The sequence below is a fragment of the Rhopalosiphum maidis genome, chromosome 2, assembly GCF_003676215.2.
Source record: "Rhopalosiphum maidis isolate BTI-1 chromosome 2, ASM367621v3, whole genome shotgun sequence".
NCBI lineage: Eukaryota > Metazoa > Arthropoda > Insecta > Hemiptera > Aphididae > Rhopalosiphum > Rhopalosiphum maidis.
In genome coordinates this window covers 53,831,206-53,859,140 of record NC_040878.1, presented here as the reverse complement: position 1 = coordinate 53,859,140, position 27,935 = coordinate 53,831,206, and the positions used below count along the sequence as shown (strand labels likewise).

The following is a 27,935-nucleotide window of genomic DNA, read 5'->3' as shown; positions in this document are numbered from 1 at the left end:
AATAATCCCAATGCTAGTTTTGTCAACTGTAGTTAACTATAGTTCTTTGTGTTAATTGCATTAAAAATTATTAAATTAATAATACACAATATATATATACATATTCATAAAGTGTATAAATATTAAGTTTTATTTATTAAATTATGAATTTATTGTAGGTAGACATGTATATTTCAATTTTTATAAATGTGAACTTAACAATTATTTATATATCAAATATTTCGTTTTAAACTCTGATATTAATTAAATTTCAATTCAACCTTATATATTATTAAACTCTGTAAAAAAAAAAAGTTATAATTACTCAGAAATTATGCAAATATTTACATATTTAATTGGATTTTAAATCACATTTATTCAATATATTATCATTGAAATATACAATTATTATAATTCAGTAAAGGCATACATTTCCAATATTTTGAAGTATACATTATTCGTGTATCTATACCATAAATAAAAAACCTAAGGATTTTATAACTCATATATATATATAAATTATCTAACACACTATAAAGAAGTCGCTAAACTAAAATAAACAAACACGTGTGAACCATCTAAAAAATATGTTTTAATGTTGAATCTGAGAATATAATAAAATTTTAAAGAAAACTCATAGTATCAGAAATTTTTTTTCATTTTAAGAACATTATGACAGGAATAAAATATTATTGTATTTTTCATGTGTTATATAGGCCATTGATTTGATTTGTTCTGTCTTTTATTTTAATACTGCAATAAAAACAATTAAATAGAAGAGGCTGAAAAAGTATCAAGAGAAAAATCATAAGTTTATTCAAACTAAATTTTATAATAGGTAATAATAGTATTATACGTATGAGTATGTATGTGCGTATAAAAGTATAATAATTTCTTGTAGTAGTAGTTGCAGGGAACAATGTTGATTCTAATTTATACAATTTATAATACGTAAAGAAGATGTTTTAAAATTAAATTTGATGTGTGAAAAAAATCAATCAAATCTTAATGTGGCTATAATATCGGTAAAATAAAAGTTTTAAATTTTAAATTAAGCCCAGCTGCTAGAAAAATATTGATATAATAATAATCCGAAACTGGTGATTAACTACTACTTAGTACTTAGTACCATTAAATTGGTCATAATAGTTATAATATGAAATTTCGTTGAAAATTCTTTATTATCAAACGACTAAGGTATTATTGTCAAATTTCAAACTTCTCGTAAGAATAATACTTTGTACATACGTAAAATATTAAAACAACCATATAATACCTATACTTGGATATACCTATATCACGATCCTATCACGCCAATTTTCGAATAATACATAGACTTATATAAGCAAATACTATATCATGGCGTCGGAGTTTTCATCGATTTATACAAATCAAGTAAATAAGTTTCTTTTTAACACGTATAAATGGCGATAATTTCAGTTACCATAGGCATACATAAAATAATATACGCTTGGTGGTGTAATACATAAATTACAATATCCTATATGGCCATATCCATGTTATTGTTATATTATGATATCAAAAATTGCAGTGTTCGAACGAAGTCTGTAAAACCTATACACACGTATACACGGCTTTACGAGTTCTACAATATCGCGTCTTATGCGCGGTCGTATTGTTACTGTTATTTTTTATGATTATTATTATTATTATTAAAATCTGCTTCCGACAGCAGAACGATGTCGGATTCCATATTTTTATTATTATCCGTATCGTGCGTGACCTATGCGAAACCACACACGCGTGACAAATCCGACATCCAATACGACTGACGGTGGCTGCGATATCAATATTATAATGCACACTACGCATACATTATTGTACACATATATATATATATATATTATACACAACAAGACGAGAATCGTGGAAGACGCACAATTTCCATAACAATGAACTGTGTTCTTGCGGATATTAAAACCTCGCGGGTTATTCGTTTTGTGTATTATGATGTTATATACCCAGGCGATATATATATATACGTATAACCAGTGTTATATATGCCTATTATACGGATGTGTGCCATGTACGCATTTGTGTGTGTGTGTGTACATTGACCGGCATACGTATATCTCGGCATGAAAAGTATATGAGGGAAATATTATAATTTTGGATATCTTAATATATACATATTATATTGAAATCCGACGATTCGGAAACCGGACGTGAATACTAATATACGGCGGGGCAAAGCTCACCGGTCGGCGGCGGCGGCTGCGCGCTATATAATATAACGAACGCGTGCAGAAAACCACGCGAGTTTATGCCGTGCGTTTGGAGTGGTTGTTTTAATGCCGGAGTTTTGAAATAATTATGAATTCTACATGGTTGCCAAATGCCTGCCCGAGGAGAAAAGATTCCACGCGCAACATGCTGGTTATAAGGTGTAGGAAAAAATATAAAACATAATTCTGTACTAAATTAATAATCTCTCGTATTATTTTTATTATTATATTTTTTTTTTATTTGTTTGTTTTTATTCAAAAGAAGACGAGCTCAGTTAAAAAACCACGTACACTCGGCATTCGTCCATACCGGCTTTGAAACAAATTTATGCAACGTTTTCATGTTTTACTCGTACCTATACATAATATTTTGTTAAATGAATATTATATTTGTTGCAGAAAACCGCAGTGCAGAGTACTGATAATCGTATATAATTATCATTATTATGACAAGGGACTTTGTAGATTTTAATTTTTAATTACACAAAACCGTAAATATTTATATAGTGTGTAACGAATGTTACAAGATCATAGTGATTCCGAGATACGATATCAATACTTTTCTAAAAGTTTTATATTAGTCTATATAAATCGATTTGTCGAAATTCTATTTGCAACACAATATTCGGTGACCTAACGTGCAACTATAATAATATATAATATAACACATGTACGTTGTACACATTATGAGGTCTTCGTGGTTATTGCCGGCTCGGTCATAAATTTATTTTATACATTGATTGCGTTTTTGCTAAATTTTTATTTATATGCTTATAACACGAACGTGCCTTAGATCTGATTGCGATTTAAAACAGTACACTGTAACCTCTTTTTAATTGTCTCAAAAACCATAATATTTTTTAAAGAAATACACAAATATTCTAGTGCACAATTTCTAAAACTTTATGGCAAAATTATCGAGAAATATCGATAAAATTGAAAAATACTATTCTACGTAGCAGTATTTTTTTTTTTTAATAAATATGCTTACAACAAATACGATCATAGATAAAAAAAATATATAGTGCATATTCAAAAAATGTTAATTAAATGCTTTCTTTCTGTATTGCACGATTTAAAATTTCAAAGTTTAATTTATTTAAACGTAATTTATTTTCGTTTGTATATGCTAAAATATAAAAAAATCGCTTCAATGGAAAAAAAATGAACCTTTATATAACTCAACATGAAAATTTAGTTTACACATCATTAATCATGGGTAAGTTAAACTAACCTATTCTGTTTTATAAAAATTCCAAATTATATTTACATAATATTCAAATATTTGTATTTGTAGTCATCAAAAACACATACAATTAACAAAATGAGTATTGTACAAGAACTCCATTAGAATATATACAGTGAATTATTTTGTATACTGTAGTCGAGTGTCTTCAGCTGAGTTCCCAGATCAATTCATGAAGTTTTGAAGTTTAGAGCAAGTTATTGGATTAACCTGTATACTATACAGGAATTTGCAATTAGCAATTTGACGGGGGACTTAGATCATTATGCTTTGGTTAAACCACATTATACAACAATAGACTCAAATGCCTTTTCCTAACAATTTCCAATGTACAAATTGTCCGTTATCAAAAGGGTTGCACAACTAAACGGTATCCTTATAATCCTCTCTCCAAACCGCTTAATTTAATCTAGGACATAATTCGTTTTACTTTTACTGTTGTTAAATGCACCGGTACACATTTTATGTCTGTCAAACACGACAGTGTTTTTGAAACGACTGAGTTTAAGTATAAGTGCATATTTAATTTTCGCTAATGTTATATTTTAACGACAAAAATACAACGATAATTGCCCGCTCAAAACAAATGTTGTTTTAAACACTACAAATAATATATTTTAGTCATCTATACTTGTATGTCTACTTTTTAGTACTACAGTAACTATATTTTTTGGCTTCATATAGTTAGTGAACAGTAATTGATTATTTCCCATTTTTCGGTAAACAATATTTGGAATAAAAGAACATTTTAAAAAATTTCAAGATATAATTATTGTGCCTGTATACCTACAGATCTCAGCTGTGTACTCTAGATGAATTAAAAACGAAAGACTCGTTGATTATAGGTCTTGGTAATATTTTTAGAATTTCCCGACGGCATGCGACAGTATTAATAAAATCTTGATCTTTGGTTTTTTTTTTATATAAGCCGAAACGTTACTCGTAGGCTTTTTTTCGCACGTGATAATAAAATATACCATCTTGACGTTTAAATTCAATATTAGAAGATACAACGCAACGATGTTTAACCGTCAGGATGTATAAGCACAATATACATTCGATTTTGTAAAAATACAATAAAAAAAAATATGTGTATACATATAACAACGTCTAGCTGCAGATGCTGCTTTTGGCATATAACGCAGCGACAGGTCCCATTTCTAAGAATATATTCTCGTAACACGATTTAAAAATCCACTATCACTATTTCTTTTGTGCTGGGCAATAGTAGTGAACAAATTTTCAACTTTATTACATTTTTCATGCAGCACTCGCAACTACAATATACTGTTTTCGCAAATTTCATCGGATCGTCTTTTTTTAAATATATATATATATATGTGTGTAAATATATTTGACTAAACCACAAAGTACGATACGTTTACATTTCCTTGGACATTCTTCATTATTTACATTTTAGGGTGGTTTTTTACAGGTGAAGCTTTTTCACCATTTGTTCTGCATGTTATTTCTCAAGCGCGTATATATACGTATCTTTTTTTCATTTTTTTTATCTTCACCGACAACCCCCGATACCACAGCCGTCACCCCGATCGATATTATAATATACTTTGTGATAAAACTCCAAGAATCGAGGTAAACAACATTCGAACTGTATCAATTTTTTAAAAATGTAAATGATTCGTGACTATTCAAAAATATTAGTTAACTTTTTAATGAAGGAATAACTCAGCTTTTTTCCAATTAATTTTAAGAATAATATAATAAGTTTATCATATTCGTGCTTATATAATATATAACTATTTAACTTTATCTAATTACAACTAATTTATTTCACTGTGTAGGTATAATTTAATATTATTTTCAGTAATTACTTTAATATTTGCATATACTAATTCAACACTTAAGAAATTTATAATATTATTATAAGTCGTTGTCAGATGGGTAAATCACTAATACCGTAAGTATATGTGAAATACGTAAATCCAGTAACAAACCACTAATATTGTATATTATAATAATACAATTCACTAAATTCGTTAGATAAGGTATGATTTTCATACAAACGATTTTATTTTTTTCCTCCTATTGCAAAAATAATGTAATAAATCATAATATATATTGTATACTTGTCAAAACTAATACATTATATTATGTGTAGCCGCCTCGTGCCGTTGACGTGAACTATGGCACACGGTGGGGAAGAACTAATAATATTAAAATCTACATATAAAATATATATATACCTATATTTAACCAATGACAGCTGAACTTTGTCCCGTAAAGTCAACGGTTGACGAAGAAATTAGACTTCTGTGGTACGCAACTACAAATTATCAAATCGATAATAATATACAAATTAGTTTAGAAAATTCGATTTTACGGGACGGTTGTTAATATTATTATCATGTAATAAAATAACACTTGTTTTTTGCCAATGCATTAATGACTTAAAAATACATGAATAAAATAATATACCTATTGTATAATATATTCGTAATTATTTAATATAGGTATAATGTACGGTAACATTATAATATTATAATGTATATATTCCGGTGCATTCAAAACAACGCATAATATTAAACTTTCTATTCAGACTACCATCACCTCAAAACCATGTAATAATAATCACGTTAACAATTTATATGGGTTCCTGTATAATTTTTATTTTTTTATTTTAAATTTAATATTGAGATAAAACGAAAAATGAGCAACGATTAGTATTTTTAAACACCGTCTATTCAAATTAACAACCATAAAATGAATATATTTTCCTTTTGTTGGTACGATCTAATTACCTTATAACAGGCTTTATAACCGTTTACTGTAAAATGATTGTAATTACTTCGCTCACTACACGGATGTATAATATATATTACAATAATTTTGCAAGGTGATTTTTTTCAAAAGTAAATACTCATTTTATTGAAAAGCAATATTTTCTTATCGTTACGAGTTCTTTAGTTAATAGTTTTTCGAATTACAGAATGAATTTGTAATATTATACTCAATATTTCATAAAAATGGAATTTCAAACAATTATTAAGTTAAGAATATTACAGAGTTAAATTATTTACTACAAACTCAATTAATAATAAATTATTGTTATGTGTTTCCTATGTCTCCAGTCGGAACGTAAATGAAATATTCACAAACTTTAATTTAAATATCATCTTGTGCCAAAGAACGCAAGGTTCTTGTATTCCTGGTACATTCATTATGAATAGAAATCTTTTAATTCAGCTAATTTATTCCGTAGTCAAATTATTATATTTATTGTAAGTTTGCGCATATATTATTGTTTCTACTATACAATGCAAATGTTTAAGAATAAATTGTCATGAAAAATATAAATTAATATTATAAATTCCCTAAACTGTATTTCGTTCGTTTCAGAAATATGAAAAGTTATGTTTCTTAATACACGATTTTATAATACTAATTTTACCTCTATTTTATTATATTTCCCACTAATATATTTGTTTTTATTTACGGATTTTTAATAAATAAAATCGATCGTTATATATTATATTCCAACAGATAAAAACGTATATATAAGTCGTCCAATAAAAACTTTATTTTTATTTTTAAATTAACGGTGTAATGGAGTTTTTATAGTGACGATCCACTGTACATACGACCAAGTTTTGTATAATAAAACCTTAAATTACGAGCATAAACTTTAACATAAAAATAAAACATAATATAATCTACCATATTTTTATATATCATGTATAATATGCGAGTATATGATAGTCGATCATGGGAAGTGATGAAGAGGAGATACTCCTCATGAACTTTTTTACCGATATGTATAATACATATGATATACTACCCAACTATTATAATACACCAATAGCCAATATTACGAATATTATAGCCTTATCAAATATTCATATTATAAATGTTATTTTTTTTAAATTTAAAACGGCAATTCGAAATAAGTAAATTTGATAAATTAATAGATTATTATGAGAAAATAACCGTTTGATAACAAACATATTATCTTAAACTTACTATTTATTTAAATTAATAAATATAAAAAATGTAATAAAGAAATGTTTTTATTTATTTTTATCGTTGTTTATAAACTATTAAGTGCCAATTAAATTGCATACAAACGCCACTGAATTCGATACAAATACATGGTGAAAAAATAAGGTCTAATCCATGTTAATCAACTCTATACGTGGATCGTTAAATCATTATTAACATATTTTTATTATATTTTAATTGGGGGCTGTATGTTTGCAATATACAGCTAATACAATATTAAAATATTATTATGTCCGTTGAGCAGTGGAGTCCACAATTATTGCAGCGAGCACCATTCGTGCGTGCCAGTTTATAATACATAATATAAAGTGCTAATTTTTGCATGGGATGAAAAAATGCGATGTGCTCGACGGGTGGATGTGCGCCAAATATCTATATACTATGTATAATATATATATATATACCCCGGAGCTGAACAGAACACCCGATTGCTGCTCGCATACGCGTCTCGTCGCTCGTGTTTGATTATACTCAATAATTTTCACGCCTCGTGATGTCTGTCTGTCTGTTTGTTTTTTATCGCCCGACAATCCCCGAAGGGCGAAACGCACACTTTCCCCGCTGAAGCAATCGGAAACGAGTCCGATATAATTCAATAAACACCAAACACGAAATAGCGTAAACCGTTGGTTCCCCCGGTCTCGCGTATTTTTAGTTTTTTAGTTTATCGCTCGAAACGATACCTCCTCCCCCAACCAGACCACACGCTTGTACAAGCCAGCACAATGTTTGGGTTAAAAAATATTGCGAAATAATTCAACAAACGTGCAACACAAGAATACCGTATGGTATGTTATTTATTTTTGATATGTGCACGTGTGTTTAAAAACTCGACTGTTTTTTTTCCGCGGAATGCCTAAGCTTTTTGCAGCTCTTCGTCGTTATGCGCCCTTCCAACACCCGCGTAAATCATCAGATAATCTAATTCTGTGCCACGCATAATAATAAATGTTTTAAAAACAACAAACACCCCCCCCCACCGACACCACCACGACCAAGTCTTACACGATCACCGAACAACACAGTGTACCCGATACACGTCGTGATGTGCAAGTATATCATCATCGTATATTTTATGCGGTTAAATATTTTAACGACAGCGAGCAAGTGTTACGACGTGGCAGAGAAAAGACACCTATGTGATATACCTGTTATTTACGTGCTAAGGAATGGTTTACAGTGCCTATAATGTTTCCAGTATGATTCTCCAAGTGTGCTCGCCACCCTCGATTTTATCCTTTAACAATGAATTTATTCAAGTTTGGTTTTTTGAAATATTTAATTATGTGCTATAATATAACTACTAATTTTCCATATTTTTAAATATTTAGTTTTTTTATATACCATTATTATATTCTGTGGCTATTCCAAATTTTTTATCCTATACCACCTTTCTTTACTGTTAGATATTTTTAATCAGGTAACTCTTATATTTAATAGATATATGTTCCGTCCGTAAGTAAATTCTGATGACACAAGATTGTAATCTATAATACATATTTGTATCAAATTATGAATTCGATATTGTGGCCCATCAATGTATATAAATATATTATTTTAGTTCTAATGATAATATTTCGCAATAATGTCGTATAAGTAAATAAATATATAATATATACTTTATTTATTATAATATATAATATATACTTTATTTATTATAATATATATATATATATTCTGGTTGTGCTACAGTGATTGATGCACTGTATATTTTAAATACAAAACCGTTTTTATATGTGTGCTTTGCACGCTTCAATAAGAAATATTACGTATAAGAGAAATAAAACTTTCGTTCGTTTTCGGAAATACGCGGATAGAAAAACTGAAAATAATTTAGATGATTATTATGTATGTAAGTAAAATAAAATTTCAAAAATCACCACGTTCATTTGCTTATTATTTACATGTATTTTACCAACTTTCATGGTATTACACAAATTATACATGAGTTCCGCCTTTAGCGATCGTTTTGTAACAGAAGCTTCCTTTATCAATTTAATTACCTAGTCATTGTAACTGGAGCACAAAGGGTTTTTAGACTGTGTATAATAATAGAGAAACAGAGGGGTTTTGACATAATGCAAAATTAATAGGTCCCATTCGTAAAATATATACAGCCCGATACACCCAAACAGCTATCGCAACTAGAATTGACAATGATTCAAAAACAATGAGAAAACAATATAATAGAAAGCGAACCAAGACAATAACACCTTAAAAATTGTTTTTAAAATCGAATTTTAAAGACGAATATTTTTCTTAAACTAAATTCTTATTTATTTGTTAAATATCTTTGTACGCTCATTTAATTTCAATTTTAAGACAAAGAAACAATTATATAATTAGCATTATAATCTGATTAATAAATATTGAACATGTATTACTTATATAAATGTTATACTTCAATCAAATAAAACAAATAAAAAAAATTATTTGTAACTCGTTTAAAAAGGTTTAGTACCCATCGAGTGAGGTGTTTAATTAAATAATTAACTTAAATTGTTATCATTTAAATTTATTTATTTCATTGTTTCAGAATTGTAGCCTACAATGGCAATTTATTAAAACCTCGCTGAACACCGAAAGGAAAGGAAATCGGTGGTTGTTTTCAACATTAGCAACAAAAATAATTTGAATTGTCCGTTAAAAGGTAAGAATACTAAAAAAAACTATTAGATAATATTCGTAAATATTACATAATACGTTTTAGACGATCAAGTAAAAAATATTAAGAGTCCATTGATTTTTTTTTTCTAAAATGGTGTTATTATGATTATAATCGTTAATTACATTTTGTATCATCATATTTTTTAGAATAGTTCATAATTTATTTTAAAAAAATTAAAAACGATAGACCAATCATAAAAAATTAATTATTTTAAGATTGGAAAAGTTGAGAACTTAAAATATTTTTAGTATCATGAGGAAAATTGATACTTATCATGTAGTTGTTAAATAATAATTAGACCTAACTTAACTTGTGAATAAAATGCATTATTTTGTACTAAAATTACATTTGAAATGATAATCAATAGGGCCTTATAGTTCATTAGCCAGATTCTGTATGATAATTATTATATTACATAAGTACAAACAACATAACAGTAGTTACAAACTTGTTGTTTTCACGTACAGTTTTAATAAATTAACTAAATGTGATGTTATATCATGTAAACCAGCGGATCTTAACCTGTAGTCCGCGGCCCCTTAGGGGTCCGCAATATGTTAGAGATGCACGGCAACTTTCAGAATATTAAAAATAAAATAATTTGTATTACAGTTTTATGAAAAATTAAGTTTAATAAAAATAATTATAAATGTGTATGTTTTGTTATGTCTACTTTATATAATTTGTAATATAACATATTTATTATAATTTTGGTTATGATAACATTCGATGTTTTGTAAAAAAAAAGGTATTCGATAAAAAATTGGTTGGGGGTCCGTGTTCTAGAAAAGGTTAAGAATCGCTGATATAAACCAAAAGTAAATTTAACATAAGAGCTCATAAAATATAAAATAAGTATAGGCAGTACAGTATAAAATTATATTATTTCCTTAAAAACAAAAGATAAAATACATATTATATTATACAACTGTGTTTTGAATACCTACCATTAATGTTTGTATTCCATTGCATCAAAACCGTGTTACGAATCGAGTCAATCTTTTTAGACGCCATATAAAATATTGTTATATACGCACTATAAAACCTCATATTATTGTACAAAAAAAAACCCTTTGAAATTATATTAAGGACCAACCAATTATAAATAATGAAGAGCCACAGGATACTAGATAACAAGATGGTTCATGATTTGTATGGTGCGGGAAATCAATTGTTAAAAACTTCTCCATGTAGGTACCTACGACAATAAATACAAAAAAAGTACAAAATCCACCACAGATTAAGCGCCTTCAAGAAAGGTCTTTAAGGGGACTAAAGATAGTAGCACTGTAACAGTAAATATATTATATATAAGGAAGGAAACTAGGACTCATTATATTTTCCTGACTGCATTTTTTTTTCATAACTACAAGAACGCGTACGTTTCCTCGTACAATACCATATTCTATTAACTAGCTTCCGAAAATACTCTTGTGAAATTTCACCTTTTGTTGAACACGTTTTAATTCCATAGAATCGTAAGTAATGATTTTCGCACAAAAAAATACCAAACATATCACCGTTTCAAATAAGTGATATTATTTTGTGATTCAATTTATTTATTTAACACAATGAAAAAAAAAATATAAACACAATTTCCACAACATTTTATTCTTTTATTGGTAATATACAACTCAATATTATTAAAATATATAGTACCAATTACTAAAAATTCAATACAAGTATAAAAAGTTAAAATATTTTAAATAAAGAATAATAAAATTCTAAAAAATTCATATAATAAACTTAAGATTAATTTTCTCATAGTCAAATCTCATAATAAAACAAACTTTTCTATTAACGTTGATCGTAGATTAAGATCGACTTTTGGTTCTTTATTGAAAGTTAAAAATAAAACCAAACACTTTAAGTGTTGCTAACAAGTTGATTTATTTGAGTATAGTTTATTTTTAATGTATTCGGAGTATTTGATGCTACAAGTTAAACATAACATAAATTATTTAAATATTAAGTTGAAAGTTTATTAAAAGGTATTTGTTGTGTGTGTGTAAATAGTATAAAACAAATATGAAATTCAACCCTTTCTATATTATTTAATAAAAAATTAATAACAGACACTAGGTTGTTACTATATTATTAAGTATTATTATATTATAATAATTTTATTTAAATCACTTATTAAAAAATATGTGGTCTGGATATTTTTAATGGACAACAATATTTTAATAGATATTTTAAATACATATTATAATAGGTATTAAATACTAATAAATTAACACGATATAATTTAGATAAATAGTTTTTATTTATTTATATTACAATCAATCGTATATTATACCTATGAATTATCAAAAAAAATTATATTTAAGAAAAAAAAAATTATTACTTATTAGATTATGAATTAAGTATACAGAAACGTAAAATTTATAATATTATTGTTATTCAATAATATCAATATTATTATTTCCGTTTTTTAATTATTCACTGATATATAGTGTTTCAAAGTAGTCCGAAAAATAAATTAGAAAATGCACATTTCCATAGTAGTACTATGTGTATACCAAAATATTAATTGACAAACGAACTTTATGCATAGTAATGAAAAACGTGTTGAATGTTCAAAAATAATAAACTTTTTTTAGTTTCTTTTCTGCAATTTATTCAAAATCGAAGAAAATAAATTGATTTGTATCCACTCTTACGTAACTTCAAATTAGAATATTGTAATTTAAAAATAACCCTTGGTTTTAAATTCGTTTACAAAGTTTCAAGACAGACCAACATATTATATCAGATCTATTTTTGAACACGCTCTAATTGAATAGCCTAACCTTTTTTTAAATTTACTTATCATTTATTAATTTCTATTTTTTTTTTTAAATATTTTGGTAATAATTCTCATCACAGCATAACACAGTTATGGAAATTGCTTATTATTGCTTTGTCACTAGATAGCTAAAACTATAATATATTAAATTAAATTCCATATGACATTAACTTTGAACTTAAGTTTCTACAGAGAATATATGTCTTAAAACCGTCAATCAAACAGTTAAATATTAAGAAGTGCTCTGGAAAATAACATACATGTGGTGTATCGTATCTAATGACCTAATTTTATTCGAATTTATTTGATGCGTGGTATAACCTAAAAATAGCTGCTAATGAAATAATTGAACATACTTAATTTAACTATCAATCAATTGGTTTTAAGCTCGACGTCTAGTGTAATTGTTTCTTCCTTACTTGTTTTGCTTATTACATGTATTATTGGTTCTTTTTTTTTGTGTACTGGAGTATTTGAAATTATTATTATTTGATACAAAATAATTTTTAGTTATTTTTATACGCATATAAGCTGAAATTGTTTTACACAATTTTTATGTTTTGTAATAACTAAAAATATTTGATTGCGTTTAATCTATATTTTTTTAACCAAATAATTTATATTCCTACTCTATAACTATTTGTATAATAAGTCATAATATTGGTTTATTAAATAAAAACAATTATACTTAATGTTAATGAACAACAGGATATGAATATTCAAAATTACAAGAACTTTGTAGAATTTTAATACGTAGAATTTAAGATTTTTTTTGGATAAAATCAATTACAGTCATTAACATTCAGTTTACATACTTTGTATGAACAATTGAACAAAATAAATTTGTGAATTATTCGTCTATTAAAATATGAAATATGAATAACTTGCGATTTATTTATCGACACTTAAATGTAATTTCAAGATAATTATATAAGCAAGTATTTAATTTATGTGAAAAAATAAATAATAAAAAATGTTATTTGAAATATGTAGTAATAGTTAGGAAAATTACTTTTCATTCATAATTATTATACTTCGATTTTCAGCTATGAAATACACCATGCGTAAAGTATACCCTAGCCTGATTAACTATAGACTATGTCGATTATTATTTTTTTTTTAATCGATTTATTTAATTATCCATTTAAATGATTTAGCTCTAAAATTTAATTTTTATATTTAGGTAGTGAACGAATATATTAAATTTAGTTATACAATATACACAATATGCTTACATTATATGTAAATATATTTTGAATTCTAATATATACTTTTGATAATGTTTCATTTAATCATGAATAAAATTGTTTTTGTATTTTCTTTCGTAAATATTTATGTTGTAAGCCACTTAGATCATGAGGCATATTGTTATACTCGAACATTGGACTAAAGAATTTATTTTCTTATTGTCCATATAATATTATTTAAGTGTAAAAATAATAAAATTTCCTTTTCTATCAAATTACCAATGTTCTGTAGTAAATATTTACAACACACTAACACAGTGCATGCAATAGCGTGTGTATATAATTGTATAGAACAAAACAACTAAGTAATATAAGTTGTATCGTTATACATTTATATTTATTGAAATCTCGCATATAATATGTATGTGTATTATAAGATCATTCACCCCCAAATTCACAATAAATCAAACAAAACAGTAGCTATCTGAAATCAATTTTTACATTTGAATGACTAAACATCACTTTTTTATTATAAAATAAGCGTTAAAGTGATATCACAACGAAAAAAAAAAGTTTGAAAATTAGTTTATTAAATGTATTACTATTATTATTTATTAATCGTTTGAACTGTCGGCGTTTCGAGTAATTTGTATTAATTTTCCTATTATTTTAAAGAACAAAAATTACACCGTCGTCGCGCGTTAAGCGAAAAATATAAGACGCGCAATAATATATAACAATATATCGTGTATCATTTGTTATACTTACCATATTATGATGACATTCGCGGAGGACGGATGACGTATTTTTTTTACACTCTCCGAGATAAAAATATGTGCATTTATGATTTATATTCTTAAGCGTTATTACACTATATACAGGTGAAAAAAAAAATTATAACAGTACACTTTGTCAAGCTGTATTATGGTATTTTTTTTTTTACCCACTTTATACTAATAATAACTGAAAAAAACCTATCATATGCTACATATAATATGTATGTGTGTGTAATACAGTTTCGCACGATGTCGACATAAAAACCGATGACTCGAGTGTAATACTAATTTTCGATTTTTCTTAGTCTTTGTTTTTATTGCAAAAAAAAAAACCTGAGAAATACGCCTATAATAGTACTACGAATAAAATGGAGATTTAGAAGGAAAAAAAGAAAATAATAATTTGATTGACTTCAAACAGCTATGACTCTTTTTGAAAATGTAATCAATTGTAGTAAACCAATAACACTCGTCTTAACTTACAAGTAATATTTGTAAGTCCTCTTTGATTCTTTAAAAGCATCTTACACGCGATGTCGTCTCGTGACTTCCAATAATGGAAAACTGACTAATGCTGTAAAATTTGATTGAATATACCAGATTGACGTCTGTGTCATTTGCCCTGCCAGCGGGGTGATAAATGTGTACCTATCGTATAATTGAAACGTGTGATGGTTTTTCGCTTTTTATTTATTCCGTAATAATAAGATATTATATAACTTAAAAGATATTTGCTTTATTAAAATACACGATAAATATCATTAAACAACCACCATAGTAGCAGTGGAGGTGACTGAGGAGGCTGCAGAATTTTCTGGAAAAAATATAAACGATTTCATAGCGTTCTCTTTGAGCGTATTACGTAAAATGTAAATATACGAGTATATTAAAAATGTAATTTTTATACAGATTATTCCAAAAATCTAAAATTCCCAAATACCTTAGTTATACCTCTCCGAAAAAAAATGCAAGTGATTAGGACTATAAAATGTTATCTTTATAATTTATCATTTACTTAGATACATTTATAATTTAATTAGATTATATTCTAGTTTCCATATTATTATTATCGTCTTGACAAATACAGGCCTTAGATTTAGGCCGGAACAAGAGAAGTTATCAAAAATTTAAATTTGATGGTCTAAAGATATAACTTTTCAAATTTGTTTTCTCTTAGAATATTTAATGAATAAAAGAAAACTAAGTTTGATTTTCACTAACCCACGACTATGATTATATTATTAAAATATTTGTCTATATGTCTATAGTATTTTTAAAAGACTGTAACATAATTATTTGTCTTAGATAAAAAAATTTTAACCATGTGCTATGAATTAGTAAATAATATAAATAATGTTTGATCCTGTAGGATATAAATATAAACGCTCGTAGAATATAAAAGTTTTTAAGTAAAAATTATTGTAGCTTTTGCAGGTTAAATATTTTACGCTTTAGGCATGAAAACTTTTTTTAAGTATAAAGGTGATTAACATTCAAATAAAAAAAAAAAGAAAAAGATAAAATAAGTTTTCTTTGTGAAACTAAAATTATTATGTTCGAGAGATTTTAAGAACATAATAATAATAAGTTATATAGATTTAAAGATAAATATATATATATATTTAAGTATAGCTATGTATAATATACTCATTTCTACTCTTAGATACGATTAAAATTTAACGAATTGAAGAAATCACATTTACTAATATTACAGTAATATTAATTTATTCATTTAAAAAGTTTAATAATATTTACAGTATTTTTCTTACTATTTATAATACTGTTTACTATTTATATTTATTATTTATAAATTAGTTAATATTATATATTATAAATTCAAAGCAATAGACATTGTTTAATCTGGAATACAGAAATATAATAAAGTTAATAAAACATTAATAATAAATTATGCTTATATAACACATAACATTCGGTCTTCAATTTTTTTAATTTAACAAGTTGTATGATAAAATTCAAGTTGAATTTGTATTAGTATTATAAGCAAATAATAGTTATAAATACTCATAACCATCTGTTTTTTAGATTTAAAGTTAGTTTAATTTTACTTTTCAGAATCGTTTTCAAAAAAAACAACAACATAATTTAATTTAAAAATTAAAATATTTAAACCATAGATAGGAATATTGAATATCCGTATCTATCATGTAATTATAACTGAGTGGCTAAAATTGTATTCTACAAGTTGTTACGAAAGTTATTTATAATATAATCGATAAACCTACGGTGACGATCGCATGTATTTAAGCTTTAAACAAAATGTGTGAATTAAAACAAAATATACGAAATTGCCTAATATATTAAGTTGGTCGATGTAGTATAAAACATACAGTCTATATGAAACACTTAAATAAATTGGCTTATAGTTATTATTAACCATGGTTATAATACCTGACCTATAATTTCACATATTTACCTAACATAATATTATAATGTCGACACACAAATCTTTACTATTCAAAAGTGTTAAAAACTATTTAAATAGACCGCAGCTCGCCACTAAATAGTAAAATCTCATTTGATACGCTGTATGTATTTTAATAGACAATCTTGTGTTTATATATTTTTAATTATACATACAATTTTATATGTACGCATTATTAAAAAGTTGAGTAATTAAAATAATAATATTTCTCATTATTGTCACTGTGCATGTATGTCATACGAGAGAATATTTTGATTTAGAGATAAGCCTGCATGTCGGGTTTATTGTAAAGTAGGCCAACGCAACAAGCCATTTACCTAAATTAAAAAACCAAACCATAATCCCTCACAGAAAAAAAGTTAATAATGATCAAAGTGCAAATTTCGAGTCTTACATAATACAATTAAGGATTTTTTTCCCAACTTTTAAGACTTTACTAGTGCGGGTATAACAAATTAGAATATTATTATTTATTACGGTCTTATAATAAAATAATATATATGTGTGCCTCCTAATTCTAGGTACTTGTACTACGTCTTAATTAATATTTACTAAGTAGCAAGTAGATATATTGTATGCGTGCATGGCATAATTCCATAAATCATTTTTTTACGAGTTTCTTTGATAATAGACTAAATACAAATAAAACGCGTAAGTACTCAAAATCATATAACATAATATATTACTATTATAATTTTAACAAACTAATAAAAATAATATGCGCCACGTGTGACAATCACATTTTTCGGCATTAGCTCGAGTCTGATAATCACGACGGCGCGGTGACGAAAATAAACCACCCACGATAGGTGGTACAATTCATCACCTCGGAAACACATTATGTATTTATGAAGACACATTTATGTATGTGTGAGTTTGTGTGTGTGTGTGTGTGTGTGTGTGTGTGTGTGTGTGTGTGTGTGTGTGTGTGTGTGTGTTATTGTGTAGCGAAAAATTATTATTATTCTTTTTTGCGGGATAATACATGCCCGCTGTGACCTGGCCGTGTGTTATTATTATTCTACGTACCTATATATAATATATATAAGTACATATACGTGTGTGTAGAAAGAGAAAAAGACGATGAAAAGACGTGAAAAATTGTCATCAAAATGCGCGCTAAAGCGGAGAACGGCACACGAAATCCCCAGGTGATTCCAGAGTATATTAATGTCGCGTATGACCGGAATGTAGGAGGTACCTAGAAGTAAGTAAGTATGCGCACGAGTGTTGTGTGTGTGTGTGTGTGTGTGTGTGTGTGTGTGTGTGTGTGTGTGTGTGTGTGTGTGTGTGTGTGTGTGTGTGTGTTTGTGTGTGTAGGAGCAGCTAAACGTGACCCTCGCGACTCGTATTTAGCTACACCTCGGAATATTCACGCGGCGTTTATGTCGTACCAAATGTAACATTTTACACAACACACGCATACATATAAATATATGTATAATATAACTACCCATAACACGCGCCTACCCGCAACCAACTATCACACTATTACACTATTACATACGTACGTAGTCCCCACCCGATCATCTAGGTGCGCACATCTGTATAAGTACTATAACTATAATATAATATATTATATATATATTACACACATCGTATTATACCGTTTACCGGGTAACGAATACCATACTATACATATGTGTGTACCCACCACCACCACAACCACCACTACCGCTTCAAAAGTCACTATATATATTAAGCCACACGCCAGTCACGTACTGTAGAACCGTAAGCTCGCAACACGCGGTGTAATACAACCACGGTCCGGCGTGATCCGTGCGCGAATGTGTGTTCGGTAGGTCAAAATCCCGGCCGTCATCCATCAAAACCCATGCCGACCCGTTTATTAGGATGGCTAATTAAAACAAAAATGGGAGCGCACTCTTCTCTTGCGGGTATACTGTCCTGTTGGTGAATTCCACTCCTCTCACCGTCATCGTCATCCTCCTGTTCCTGTTTCCAACAGGCTACGGTCAAAATGCTTCTGCTTTTTCTCTGAATCCCCGGAGTTGTGGCCAACTCCATTGTATTGTTGTTGCCGAGACCCGGTTGAGACACACGTTTATGTCTAATCTCTATTGTAACTGTGTGAAAAACTGAAACCCAGAAATATAAAAGAGAAGAAAGGTATTTTAAAATTATTTTTTTACATATTTAAATTAGATATAAAAGGTACGTCGTATACGTTTTGTTTAATAATATTCAGCAAACACGGCAAAACGCTGTACAAAAGGTTTTGGTATAGAATCGAAACTAGGTTTCTAATATATAGAGTTATTTTTATAATATAACTTAGTATTGTATCTTATAGAACATAAATAATTTGTAATTATTAGAGTTATTTTATATTTTTTGGAAGGTACGCATTACCTATTTTTATTAAAATATGTATGTATGCATAAAATATTCTTGATTTTGAAATAATATTGAAAAAATAAAATAGAAAATACCAAGCTCGTTGACCGCAAATCGTAAGGTCAAGAACAACAGCCGACGTTTTCGAGTACCATTTTGGTAATGCTATGAGTAAACCGTTTCAAACTAAACATTTTCCCTAGAAGTGTTCTTAATCTAATTATAACGGATGCCAAATATATATATGACCTTTAGTATTCTGACCAAAAGACAATGAACATTTTCAAACTGTACCTAGTACCTTTAACTGAGTTGGTAATTTAAAGTTGTATACAACTTTCTACAGATTACTAAATTTATACTCTAAGTGAATTTGTACTCGGAACATTTCTGTTTACATGTCTTAACTAAACTAAACTGTATGTATTTTCCGTTTGAAAATTCTTAAAAAAAATAATAATAATACAATAATTGAACACTGTCTAAAGTATGAAAACCATTAAAAACTGTTGATAACAATCAAGCCATATCTATAAATCAATTTCTCCATAATCTTATAATCTCCAATCGTTCGGTTGAAAATTCAAAAACGTACACAGTAATCGAGTCGTTCAAAAACGTACATTAATAATTTATTGTCATGTGTTTTGTATTATCGATTGCATCGTACCAATCATGACGTGTGCATGCAAAAAGTCAGATTAACGGTTCGGATCGGATAGTATAGCGGCGACGTGGATAATCAAATTCCCAAGCGAAATTGTAAATCTTCTCGGTGGACGTGCCACGTGCTTGTGTGTATAAATTATATTATTTTTTCACCGTCAAGGTACACATATAACAAAATATGGTAAAATATATGTTTATTTTATACGTCGAAAGCCGATTCGTAGAGCCCGTATAGACTAAAACGTAACCAAACCAATAACGGGACAAGTATATTTCATAACATCGTAACTATAATACGATTCGCAATCGTATCAATAGCAACGCCTGCGAATGTGTCCGTTTTGAAAACAAATAAGATTTTCTATGTACACACACATATGAATAGTCATATAGAGACTGATGATGAACAACATTTTTTAAAAACCGTTATTGTTGTGTTTTCCTAATGTGATTATGATCTCGTATAATAATCATCGCATAGAAAATCGGATTATATAACATTGTATTGTTAACGTCCCACGGTGGTTAATAAAAGCTAAACGAATTAGAGTCGATCATCCTTAAAAGTTAAATAATTAGACGCAGGATGCTCGAGTAAAAACACATATATAATTTTATGTACCGGTAGCAAATCTCCTGTTTTATTATATATATATATAATATATAATACTACACATTCGTGACGACGTTTTGCGTATGCCTCATATGTGCGCAACATTAAATCAAAGGATCTCGTGCATTCGGGAATGGTTTTAATTTGCGTTTTTAACGTAGAGAAAATCAATGGCAAACCAGCGCGCGTCTTTTGAGGTAGATATGCTCGGGGTGCGCCTTGGCATACTGTGTTCGGCGGCAGTGGTTAAGCATACGAGTAAAGGCTGACGTCGGCTGAGAAGATTTGGTAAAACAGTCATGGGTTAGATGTGGGGGTGGGAAGACGCATACGTGTGAAGCAAAGTTTTTATCGTAACAAAGTTTTATTAGACAACTCGGCAGAGTACGGTAGAAAGGTTAAAGAATGAAGACAGGTGTAAGAATGATGAAACAGGAGCCTGAAAAGAGGAAGAGAGAACGAAAGAGAGAGAGGAGAGACAGCGTGCAACCGACAAACAAAAGGGAGGAAACCAAAGGATAGTTTAGTGATCGGTGGGGGGAGATTGGTTGTTAGTGGGAGAGAGGTATCTAAAAAGCCCCGAGATTGACTGACTGCTGTTTAGGTCACGTGTTAAGCGCGTATCGAGCGAAATAACGCCCGCACATAGCATTAATTATTACCCACCAGCTAGCAAATCCAACGATACATTATTATACTGTGGTTGTATATTAAGTGTGTAGGAGGTATACACGCACGTCTACCTTGATATACACGGTGGAATGTTTCGATCAAAGCGGTGTGCCCCAGTTCGTTTGTCGTATAACCGTTTGAAGTTTCCGTTATAATTGGTAAGCACAATTCACTAAAATACAATACTACAACAGAAGTTATAACGTCATATAGCTTAGGTATAGGTATATAAATATTAAGTATACATACGCGGAAAACCTTTCGATATAAAATATGAATCGATAAACCGATGGTTTGATTTCAAACGCTTATAAGTTATAAGGTGTATAATATGTCATATTATATTATAATATTGTTATGTACTATCGACAATGTTATCTATCTGGAATCAAAAAACCGCAAAACGATTAATTGGGAACAATCTAGTACACATGTATAAGTGATTTGAACATCTTGTCTTACACACAGATATTAAGAAAATATAATTAATTCGTTGACTAGTTCAGAAAAAACAACTTTTACACGAAGTTGAACCAGCGTGTTCACTCTTTAGATACCTATAATAATGCATATAATACGCGTGTATCACGGTCTGTAATATGGGGCGGTAGAATTTTGTCCTATCGACCCTAAGTCAAAATTTTGGTTGGTGGTGAGGAATACGTTCAATAAAAAATACTCTATCGAAAATCATTTTTTGTTCATATTTAGTTTTACATTTGTATATAGTTATAAACTATATAACTATATAGTTGGAAACTGTCTGCAGTTATAGTTGGTCATGGAATTTAGATTTAAAGACGTTATAGTTTTTGCATGTAATTGTATATCATTATAATACAAATACGGTTAGACGATTTGATTTAACCTCCCTCCCTTCTTCCACCACTGGAAACCCAACTATAAGTAGGTATATTATATTATCATACAACACACAAAGTACAATGTTTCCAGTGTATGGTAAGAGGATGTCACATAGCCACATATGAATACATGATTTGCTTGAAAACAATAAACCATTCAAGCTCCAGTCATAGCCGAATAACACAAATATATACACAAAAGACAATATTGTATTATTATCTGGGTCGTAGCGTTTTTATTTATTTTTTTCACATTTATATAAAAATATTTGCTTAAGAATAAATTCGAACAACATAAGAATAATAACAGTAATATATTTTTCACATTAACTATAATAGGTATCGAATAAATAATATGACACATAAAATATTGCCTTACTTATATCAGTTATTGTATATACATTTTGTTTTTTTGGCCATAGTTGTAGCTACTTTAATTAAGTGGTTGTTTTTCGTATAAAACTGTTTTTCCATATAATGTTGTACTTATACAACAACCAACAATGTTACTGACATTCGACCACATCTTGTCAGTTACCTACTATGAATTGGTACATATGATTAAAAATATCATTAAAATTACTTATATATATTTAAAATTACAATCTGTGACTTGACGTTCTCCATATTGTTAGATATAATGCATATTACACAACATGTTTGTACGATACAAGTCACATACTTCCGTCTACGTGTGTATAATGACTTATAAGATAAAAAAAACTTTTAGAACCATATACGTACGACATACACATATAAAGCAGCATAGGTACTATGCTCACTAATATAATAGTGACTAAAAAGGTCGATTTCGAAGTAATTGTAAATAAAGTTTTTCAAATATTTTAACGATTTGGTTTACACCGGATCAATAATATAATACACATCTACCTCCACCTCCTCTTCTAATTCTCCTAGTTCTTCTCCTCGTGGGACGTATTCTATAATCGTTTGATACGCCATTCGCAAAATAATATCTGTGCGCTGACTGGTAACACCATATGCGACGGTGGTGCATTTGTATTTTTTTGCTGTGAAAATTCTTTCAAAAATAAATTCGATGAATTATCCACTCGTATTTTTCTAGCGACTGGAAATTGACGATGGTGTGCGTTGTAATATAAATTCGCATTATTTTTTTTTAATAAAACAAGAACATTGCAAAACATACCTTAAAAAAATCCGTTAATAAATCCTAATTATTATTCAAAGTTGCTCGTTATCTCTAAAACATTTTAACTAAGTTACTTAAAACTCGAGTACAATTTTAACTATACCAATAAACAACTTTTTAAGTCTTTTAAATAAAAATATCGATTGTGACTTTATTATTAAAAAGTACACACCATTAAAATCAAATAAAATTTGCTTGGTAAAGATAATAACCTTACATGATATAATATAAATCATTACTATATTCAAACACCATGTTTGCAAAATATTTCAATACTTAAGATACTTTATAGTTTTAAATTATTGAACAACAACACAACAACTTAAACGCGTTTCAAACAATAATTCATACACTCAGTATCGTTTATATTTTGAAAAATGTGTTCTAATTTAGTTAGCTCAATTTTGATTAGTATATTATACAAAGTTTATAATCATAATTTTATTGAGCGTGCAAACGTTTTAAATAATATAGTTTATGTTATTTAATATCTAACTCCCTTATTAACACACAAATATAACTATAGCTATATTATAAATTAAAAACTCAAGTATGCTTTGTTTTACTTTCAATTATTTCTTATTTTTATCATTATTCTTATTTTTATTCTTTTACTAATTTCGTATTGATTGTAGCACCATTGTATAGAAGTGAAATTATTAATAAAATTTAATTAAACCAACTAGGTATAGTTATTATTTCCAGGATTTCCGAAAATTACAATGTAAAATTATTAAACAACACTCGAAAAAGGTTTTGATGAAATGTAACCATTGTGAAACGTTGTTCCGCCGGTCTTTTGGCAAACTTATAAATCGTTTTAACATTAAATTAAAACACTGTAAAAGTACCTACGGTCGTAACAGTCCCCGTTTAATGCATATCCTTTTCCGTCCTGTCACCTAGGATAATTGAGATATGTAGTACACTAGTACCCACTTCTTTTATTGAAGTCAATGTTTCTTGCGGGAAAAAAATTATAGAATAACGCATGAGTTATGAACATTTTTGCGAATACATACACATGGTTTTGGCCACACGCGGCAACAATAAAACGTACTCAATTTGTTGTTTGACTCAAAACGTAGGATTTTTTACTAAAAAAGTTACAACTTTATCGTTAAAAATGTCTATTCTTGGGTGTAATTTAATCGACAGTGCATGTATACATTGGTTTGCGTACAGCCGTTAGTAAGTACAAGATTAAGAAGATCGTTATGAAATTATAATTAAAATCCCAAGGGCTTATTTTTTAACAGATACATAAACAAACAAATTTAATAAAATTAATAGTATTCAACTCATATAATTATAAATTAATCCTCTACTGTGTTATATTTAAATTATGTTTTCAACTTCTTATAACTCCGGTCGGTAATGTTTCCATTTCCAGATTTATGAAATTCAGAATATGACAAAACAGTTATTTTCACGTTAGTGTATTTTAGATCAAAAAAGTTTATAATAGAGGGAAAAAATAATAAATTAAAAATTTACAATAGTCTTCAAAAAATATATATATAAATAAATAAAGGTAATAAAAAATACAATTTAAATATTTTAAATTTACCATTCTATTATTATTATTTTTTTTTTCGAATTTACATAAAGAATCTTTCTTCAGTCAATTTCGCTGAATTACTAATTATTATTACTATAAATAAACAATAATTACACTACAATTCAACAATATAAAATCCAATAAATTATATTTTTATTTTTAAAAACGAAATGTGTATTTAAGAACATAACATATTTAAATGAATTGTATAAATAATAAAATTGGTGTATTATAAGTATTAAATCAAATTTTAAATTGAACAATTTATTTAACATAATAATATACTACGTTGACCGACTCAATGTTGCTGAGTGTTATTTTTCAAACTAAAAAATAATATTATAAATCATTTAATCTAATTATTATCTTAATTTTTTAGAATATGTGTTATAATATACAATAGATTTAAACTCAATTTTGCATAAAACATACATCATAATGATATTTTTTTAATAATTAATACATTTGACATAAAACTAAAACGTAATTTAAACAAAGTATAATTATTTTGGTTTTAAATATTAAAAGTCCACTTCTAGCAGTATCATATTATACAGTTACATATGCAATGGCGATATCCACCAGTTATCCAGTAACATTGGGTCTATTGTATACAAATATACAATTATATATTTTACCTGCTATTTTTGCCGTATAAATGCGTTGATAAATATTCAATAAGCTTTGAGATTATGGATGTGTGTTATCAACATAATTTTCTTTCAACGCTGATGAACTTTAAATCTCGTATGTACCACTTAGATCCATGATGCAGAAAAAACACAATACAAGTAAAATTACACTCGAAAATTAATTCAAAATATTCAAATACCGTTTTACCTTATTTCGTTGTATGGTTCTGTATAGGTATACATATAATATTATGTGTTGACATTGCAACCATAATTATTTTTTGCATTTTACAGGCATTTCTTATTTATTTACATGCTGGGTAAAAGGTTTTTTGATTCCTGAAATCAAATTCAATCCCCATCATCTGCTTTATGGAAACTTTTAAGACAAATATCAAATATAATAATAATATATCATAAGATAATTGAACAATTAATTTAATATAAAATTCATAAACTTAAAATAAATTTAATTCACTACTACACATCAGCAAGATGATAATATTATTTATATATTATATTCAATATAAATTCGTATAGATGTGGATTATTATCTAATTATGACACGAATTGAAATACATATTTATTTAATTTTAGCCAATTAAATTTTAATTAAAAATAAAACAAAATTTGTTTAATATCAAAAAAATCTGAAATCCTATTGATTTCACTGTAATTTTAATGTTTGAAACAAAAATAGATCTTTATATTTCTATGAAATTTTCAAAAATGTTGAGTCATACGGTTTTTGAGTACCTACCAACAAAAACCTATGTTTTGAACGAATTTTTTAAAATAAAATACGCTTTGCTTTCGAAAATCTTTTTTTTTCTACTGTTGCTATACATACTGACATGGTAATATATAATATATATTACATCGAAAACACTTACTTATTTTAAAATAAGATAAAAAAGAAAAATCGAGTACCATTGAGAAACGAATTTCGTCCAACTAGAAAGAAGAATCAAATACAAAAACGATGCTAAGTGCCACTCACCTACTGTTTACAAAAACAAGAAAAACTGCAAAACAAAAATTATTCACAAAATATTAACAAATTTAAATTCAATGTACAATTTTATTTAAATATTTTAAAATCTAAAAAATAGAGATAAATTTTACTTTTAATTAAACTTAATAATACGTTCATAACTCTTTAAAAAAATACAATTTGGCTACTGTAAGAACAAAATGTAGATGTATAACAAATTAATAACAGAATTATAATAACATAATATATTAATTAGATAAATATTTTAACAATTATTAATCATTATTTATTAGCTTAATGTTATATTATTTTTAATATTTATATATTTTTAGCAATGTAAGCTTAACCTATTATGATAACAGTGTGATATTTAATCAATTTAAAATTAAAATAAATTAAAGTTTTAAAAAACAGCAAAAATGAATAAAATATTATTTTTCTGAAAATAAAAAATTATAATAAATTCAACCGAGTGCTAATTTGTATTACCAATCCGTTAATCTATACAAAATACTCGTACTTTAATTCAGCTTATTTTTTACTTAAAAAATTTAAGTAACAAAAAATTAATATTATTACTACATTAAGTGTGACCTCATTTCCAGTGGAATTTTGTTTCTAAATTATGGACAATAAAAATACATTTAATCATCATTTTTTATTTAAATGGAAAAAAGGTTTTTAATTACAATAACTTTTCCGTTTTAATACAATTATGATATATAGGTATATTTTACATATATATATTATGTATGTACAGAAGAACTGAAAAAAGTTTTGATAAAAAGAGAGACAGAGTTGACATTATTAAAACAATAAAACTTTTAAAATGTACACACAGCCACATTAAATATTCATTTTATGCATACAGCTTTTGACCATAAACAATTTATTTTAATAAGTTAAGTTTAAGGATGTGTTTTGACATTTACATTATCAGAAACAAAGTAACGAGCACCTAGTAGTAGAAGTCGTCATAAATATTATTAAATGTCAAAATACAAAATGAGTTACATAACTGGTAAAAGGCATAATTTAAAATACTC

General features: G+C 27.4%; 1 protein-coding gene across 1 annotated transcript in view; it reads left to right on the top strand.

Moving 5' to 3' along the window:
• Positions 1-27,935, top strand: part of LOC113552749 (leucine-rich repeats and immunoglobulin-like domains protein 2) — a 105,143-nt gene that overhangs the window by 21,830 nt on the left and 55,378 nt on the right. Inside the window, exon 2 of the mRNA XM_026955645.1 lies at positions 10,028-10,141. The gene's annotated coding sequence lies outside the window, so the exon portion shown is untranslated. The remainder of the gene's footprint in view (positions 1-10,027; positions 10,142-27,935) is intronic.